Source organism: Schistocerca americana, chromosome 7 (assembly GCF_021461395.2).
Source record: "Schistocerca americana isolate TAMUIC-IGC-003095 chromosome 7, iqSchAmer2.1, whole genome shotgun sequence".
Lineage (NCBI taxonomy): Eukaryota > Metazoa > Arthropoda > Insecta > Orthoptera > Acrididae > Schistocerca > Schistocerca americana.
In genome coordinates, this window is record NC_060125.1 from 528,036,314 (window position 1) to 528,043,973 (window position 7,660).

Sequence of the window (7,660 nt, forward strand, 5' to 3'; positions counted from 1 at the left end):
ATTTGGCTGCATTCTGAACTGTTGCTCTCTTTCAAAAGTGTTTTGAAACTGGAACTCTTAACTGCGGGCACGTTGCACATCAGTGACTTTCCCAGTAGTATTAGTTATGAAGAAAAAATTTTCTTCGCGGGTGACAGTGTTATAGTCACTGGGGAAAGAAACTAACTCACTGCATAGAAAACAAATAATACCTCAAAGAATTTTGCAATTGGTCATTAAGCAGTAAAGTGATATTGAGCATAACGAAAACCAGTGCCATGAATTTCATTTTGAAGAAGGAAATAAAATATATCTGTCACCACTATTCACTGTGAAACAAATCCAAAATTTCTAGGAATGAATACTGATTCTCAGCTGAAGTGGTGTGAACACACAAATATACCTTCCAGACAGAATGTCATCAGCGTGTTACGCCCTTTGAATCTTGCCATCACTGTGTAGCAGCTAGTGTCTTTTAGTTGCATACTACTAATATGTGCACTCAGTTCTTAGCTATGACATTCTTTTCCGCGGAACAAATGCACAAAATATGAACATAATTTTCAAACTGCAGTAAAACGGCCATAAGAAAAATAACCAAAAACAGTAGTCTAGCTCACTGTAAATAGCTGTTCAAATGTTTAAAGCACTGTGAATTTTAACGGCACCGTTGATAACCACTGCGCAAACAGCCCTGTCCATGACCGTGGAACAAGTTTTAGACTGAACTTCAATTTGCCAAGGGAGAATAAACATAACATTCAAAACAACATTTCGTACCAAGGAATAAATGTGCATTAAAATGCCGTAGGAGATTAAAGAAATTGCTAAAACGAACATACTTAGAAAGGGCTTCTTAGGCAATAAATTCTATGTTGAAGGATTACTGAGATAACACGGGCTTTCATAAAAAGTATAACACACACAAATAAATAAATATTATAAAACATTTGTCATTCTACTAACACTTTAACATTACATTTTTTCGTTATTTTTTCTGGAAAAAATACTTACTCGTAATGCAATGTGTAGTACTAAGATCGTCTTTCTGAGCTCGACGTCTGACTCATATTTCAGGCTAGCGAATGGGACGTTGCGGCACACAAAACGGAAACAAGACATCGCCGCCATGGCCCTGAAGTCAACTGGTAGTGTATCTAGTGTTAAATCACGAAACAATGGGTGTATAGTGTGTACAGTGACGGGCAGTTACAAATGAAAGAAAAGTGTAGCACTACCATTTAACATTATTAAATTACTAGCAAAACTGTACTGTACACTACGAACAAACAGAATAAGGCTACACTGTTTTAAACAGAGCAGCACTGTATTAGGGAGGGTCGAGACTCCAATCTTCCAGCTATCCTGATTTACGTTTTCTCTGTTTCCTTAAATTACTAAAGGTAAATGCCAGCATGGTTCTTACTTTAATTTTATTCCTAGATTACAATACCAAGACGTGTCCAATATGCTTGTAAAAGATTTCTGACAATGAATAAAACTATTACCACCAGCACATGTTACGTACTGCTGTCGCCGCTTCTAACTTTCAATTTTCCACTTTCTATTGTACCAATCTCCTTTCCGGAAACCTCTTTCCGCCATTGAATGTTCTGGGTAAGTGTACTTTCTTCCTTCCCGTGAAAGACGATGTTCCGGGTTCGATTTCCGGCCCAGAACCCAGTTTTAATTCACCATAAAATTTTAGATTATCATACATTCTCATGCAGAGTAAAAATTTATTTTGGAAAAAAAAATCCACTATGCTATTGATCTGCCATTTCTTCGCAGTATCCTTTCTACCCAAGTTCGTTATCTTACGTGTGTAAGGATAAGTTCTGTGGATTTGCAATGTAGGAGGGAGATACTGGTGGAAGTTACGCTGTTAGGTCAAGCCGTGTGCCTGGAACAGGTCAGTTCATCGAGCATTTGCGGCTTCAGGTCCCACTCTGGCAGAGTGTTCAAACCTGCCAGGAATTCACAAGCTACTTTTGAAGTCAATTATGTTTATAGGCTTACTTATTTCCAACCTTAAAACCTAATACATGCGTCTGTATGAATGAAAAAATAAATGGCATAGTCCTTGCTTAACAAAGAATGTATGTACTACAATAACTAATAGTTTGTTGTTCTTAAAGTGGACTTCTCTGTTAGATTAGTGAAATAAAAAATTTCTATATTTGCAATTTTCATAAAAGATTATGTAACTAGTGTAGTGACTGGCTAGCTTTAACATAATAACTAAATGTGTGTGAATAATTAGGTTTCCTTGTTTCACGCTGTGTTGTGAACTGCTGTTGCCGGCCGCTGTGGCAGAGTGAGGCGCTTCAGTCTGGAACCGCGTGACCGCTACGGTCGCAGGTTCGAATCCTGCCTCGGGCATGGATGTGTGTGATGTCCTTAGGTTAGTTAGGTTTAATTAGTTCTAATTTCTAGGAGACTGACTTCAGATGTTAAGTCCCATAGTGCTCAGAGCCATTTGAACCATTTTTTTGAACTGCTGTCCCTGTTGTCAGCTGTGGATGGAATCGAGCTTGTACTGCACACATACATTGGTTACTTTCCTTCACGGGTTTTTAAACCCATGTTTTCGAGCATTCTTCCTGGCTTTCCTAATCAGAACTGTGTTACCGTCTATACGGTTCTTATCTGTGTTTTAAGGGAAAAGCCAATGACGAAATCCTTAAGAAAAACATTTCTACTTTTACAACAAGAAGAGAACACAAAGTATTATGTTCTCCTAATATATACTGTACAACCACACGCTATACTCCGAAAAATAAGCCTTTCGGGTTGTATGCTTATGTAAGATAAAATAAAAATGAAAGCAACTTGAGGAAGAGGGTCACCCAAATGAAATCCCCCAGTCATTAACCTTTGGTGCTCAGTTTTCAGTTGGTGCATCTGTAACTACGGTATAGTCTTTTACCTCAGTTACGTAGATGAGAATAAAGTTGATTGCTCTATTGTTTTAGAATTCTAGCGTTTCGTCAAACTGGGGACTATGAAATGCAACGTTTGACACTCAAGTATGAGACGTTCCAAACAAAGTTTGGCTACCGAAGCATACTCTCTCTGACAATAAACTTGACAACAATGTGGAAAATGAAACTTCTTGGTATCAAAACCTTGTCATCTCAGTAAAATAATCCGACACTTAATACCTGACAGTCAACTCAAATATTGGTGCCATGGAGATCATTCCACAGATTAGCTACAACTATCCCCATTTTTCACTTCGTAAGTTACCTTCCTTAGGTCTCACTGTGACAATGAGACACCTGCCAATAGTCTGAGAAAATTCTAATTCTGGTCCTACGTAAAATCGCAAAGTGCTCCAAAGGCTTCCATCCTGTAACTCGTTGAACAGTCTGGTGTAGCAATGGAAGACAGCGAAACGAAGCTAAATTTTTAAATTTCGTGAGTAAGTAATCATTCACGCAGTAAAAGCGTACAAACGTACTATAGTTAACAGTTCTACGGAGTCCCACGTGGACGACGTAATAATAGACAAGAGAAGCAGCTTAAGGAACTGAAAACAAATAAGTTGCCAGGTCCGAATGGAATCCCAGTTCGGTTTTACAGAGAATACTTCACGCTGTTAGCCACTTGCTTCTTAGCTTGCATTTATAGCGAATCTCTGGGCAAGAGCCTAGTTCCGAGCGACTGGAAAAAAGCGCAGGTGACTCCTGTATAGAAGAAGAGTAAAAGAACAGATCCTCAAAATCACAAACCAATATTCTTAACATGTGTTTGTTGCAGAATTCTTAAACATAATCCCAGTTCGACTGTAATAGATTTCCTTGAACCAGAAAAGATTCTGTCAAGTCAGCACGAATTTAGAAAACACCGCTTGTGCGAAATTAAGCTTGCTCTTTTTTCACATTATATATTGGGAACTATGGATGAAGGGCAACAGGTAGATTAAATATTTCCAGATTTCCGAAAAGCATTTGACACGGTGCGCCACTCCGAACTGTTCATGAAGGTTAAGGTACACCGACTCGTTTCCCAGATATGCGAGTCTCTCGAAGATTTCTTAAGTAATAGAAAAGTACGTTGCCCTCAACGGCGAGAATTCATCAGACAAGGATATAGTCAGGAGAGACCCAGGGCATTGTGAGTGTACCACTTTTGCTATGTTTATACACAAATGATATAACGGACAGGGTGAGCAGCATTTGCTGATGACGCTGTGATGTACGGAAAGATCATGGTTGTTGAATGGTTTCAGAATACAAGATGACGACGAAATTTCTAGTTGGTGTGATGAACGGCAGCCAGCTGAGAATCCATAAAAATGTCAGTTAATTCAGGAGTAAGAAAAACATTTAATTTTCGAATACAGCATTAGCAGTCTGCTGCTTGTCACAGTCGCGTTTTTATTAAATATCTGGGAGTAATGTGGCAAAGCTGTAGGACGATAGTACCAAAGGCGAGTGGTCTACCTTGGTTTGTTGGGTGAATTTTGGGAAGACAGCTTCATCTGCTTTAGATCCATTCCAGAGTACTGTACCAGTGTCTGGGATCCTACTCAGGTTGGATTAGAGGAAGACATCGTAGCAACTCAGAAGTCGACATTCTTCTCGCGGAACACTATTCACAAATTTTACAGACGGAACACTATTCACAAATTTTACAGACGGAACACTACTCACTAATTTTACAGAAATAGTATTGATAAAAAAAATTACGGCTGGAATGCAAATTCGAGTTAACTGTCATTCCCCCTAGCTGTTGAGTGGTACAAGATGCCCTCCACCGTGCACCATACTGTGGCTTGTGGAGTATTTACGCGGGTGTAGATTTAACTCAGTGATAACACGGGCACTGTCTGAAGCCTAAGCCACCTAAGGCAACAGTTCACATCTCGGAGGGTAAATGATATAAATTCGTTCTTCAGTCCAGCAGCAAGCGATGAGAAGGAAACAGTAGAGAAACGATAATTAACGCTACCTGTATGTTCTCTAAATTATCAGAATTTGACAATCGCCATCCTCCTGCTTGACTATGAAAGATATCATTTGTTATTACTAACTTCATCATCATGATCAGTCATGGATTTTGCCTTTATTATAATCTTTATTAATTATCTTCCTATCCGACCTTTTTAGAACCGTTGTCACATATTCCATTTTGTATCACAGTGCACTGTTACCCAAATATTTTAAGTGTGGCAATCACCAGGACTTAACCACTAATCTAGTGAATGGCTTCCGCTGGGCTGTTCTCTTGTTAACGGCAATTTCCTTGTGTTTCCGGTAGTTTTAGATGATTGCAATCCTGTTCCTGACATGAAAATTACATAAATGTGAATTTGAAAGCGTAAAGAGGCACAAGAATTCGGTTGAAACTAAGAAAATTTTCGCAAAAAATTTTAGTGAAGGTGTCTGCTAGGTTGAAGAAGCGCACTCCCGTCGGGTAAGACTAGAATCAATCGCTAAACGTACGCGAATTTCCGCGACAGAATAGTTACACAATTGAAGGCAACGATAAATGGCAAAGAGTACAGTTAAGTACGATAATAAAACGTTTTATGATATGCTTTACACGCACATCGACTCTGCGATAATGTAGCGGGACAACAGCTTCACCGGTGCATTCAACTTCGATATCAGTGGCCAGCCAGCTAGACCACCTAATTTCCGGTGATAGGAACACCTGCAGTTATGACGTAAAAAGAGATGAGCAGAGAAACAGTATAGCTTCGAATGTCATTTAATTTTTATACTCAGTGAAATAATTGCCGGTAGAACAACGGCAGTATGCTTGTTAGAGGACCAAACGGAAAACATGTTATCGTTCTTAGATAACATAGCGCTGTAATTAAAAACAAGAGTTATGTAAATGCGTAACTTAAATTTTCCACGTGAGCTATTTGTGACGTAAAAGCGTATTGCAGGGATTTCACCGAATGGTCAAATATTGCACCTACTAAAGGTATTACTTAATCATAGTAATCTCTGAACTCTTCCATACCGAAATCCAAGGAATAAATTTGAGTTCCGGAACTGTCATCTGCTACGTTGATAAGGAGGCGATCAACAACAGAATCAAAAGATCGCTAATCAAGAATTTTTATTTGCAATGAAAACTGGAATTTTGGGTGCAATATGTAATTAGAAACAAAAAGACGTGCTTTTTCATACAACATAATAGATTTGCTGTGAAATTGGACTACATAAGCAACCTGAGCTATCACTAATGGGAATCTAGCCTGCAGAACACTGTGTGTGTGTGTGTGTGTGTGTGTGTGTGTGTGTGTGTGTGTGTGTGTGTGTGTTCACTGCCATTTAAGCCCTCAACGGATCGTTACATGAAAAAATTTTTAACATTTGGTTAAACTATCTGACTTTTGCAGTGGAATTTACTGGATTAGGGTACATGACATGTTGCGTGTCAGTGTCTCCCTTTTGGAAGTTTTACACTCACCTCTTTAGATGACTGCCTTTTTCCAAGTGGTTTACAGCAATTCGCAGCAGCAGAGGCTAAAGCTTATTGTCACTAAGAATGAATTTAATAAAATGGAGTTAGCTTGGGTCCTGTTAACTACTAAATAGCTTGTCAGAAGGGATTTCATAAATTAAGTCTGTTTTAAAACTTCAGAAATCATCATGACCAATAATAGTTTGACAAGTATTAACGATGGCGAAACGCCTGACAATGACCTTGTAAGTATCAATAATGGCTGAGTGCCAGATTAACAAATTATTTAAATTTCAACGATACATTAACATTTAATAACTGCAGCATATATATGAATTAGATGTGGAGAATAATAATTATTATTATTTGGAGGATGAGGAGCAAGCAAACATGGCATTATTGCAAACTCGGACTTAGTCACGAACCTAACCCTGCAATTGCGCTTTACGCTATGCTTGCGCGTTTTACCTTGAATTCCATCTTCAACCGTAGTTAAGCCATCTAAATCTCTCCTGACCATATAAATGAAATCAGGCCTTGAGTGTGGTAAAATCTGCCATCACCGACGTGACGGCAGCGTGTGACACACTGTCTCCGAGCTCACGACCAATACTACTGAAATTTTACTCACGCAGACACACCTCGTCTCACAACAATGCTTAGAAGCGCGCTCTCTTGTTTCGCCCTCAGATTGTTAGTATTGATATCTGAGCCTTAAGTAGGCTATAATGTTTTCGGTACTCAATGTGATATTTAATCAGTGTCTTGGGAGTTCTGACACACACCTTACAATTTAAATGATGTGGGTATTAGAGCTGCACGAAAAATTCGAATAAAAAATATACCACAGCGAGATTCAAACCAGCAATCCCCACAATATCAGAATACCGTTCTCCAACGCTGCCAATTAAGCCACATACCTCATTAACAAAAAATTCTCTAAATTCAGTATGAAGTTTCTCGGAAAACCCCAAAGCGGATTTTCTCTATAAACACGCAAAAAAAAACAATAAAAGCTCGTTCTAAATGTTCCACGTGCGTTTTTCATTGCAGTGCAGCAAGCAGCGCCAGCCATGTCTCAGAACGTATTAACAGCACCAGTAACCAGACCACAGCTATTGTTTAGACTGTGAATGTTGAAATAAAAATTACATGCCTAAATTGTGATAAAGAAAAGCGTTGATGGCTGTTAATACATTAAGATATCTTAAAATTTACTTTGCACTAACATAATAATAAGACCTACTTCAAAGAG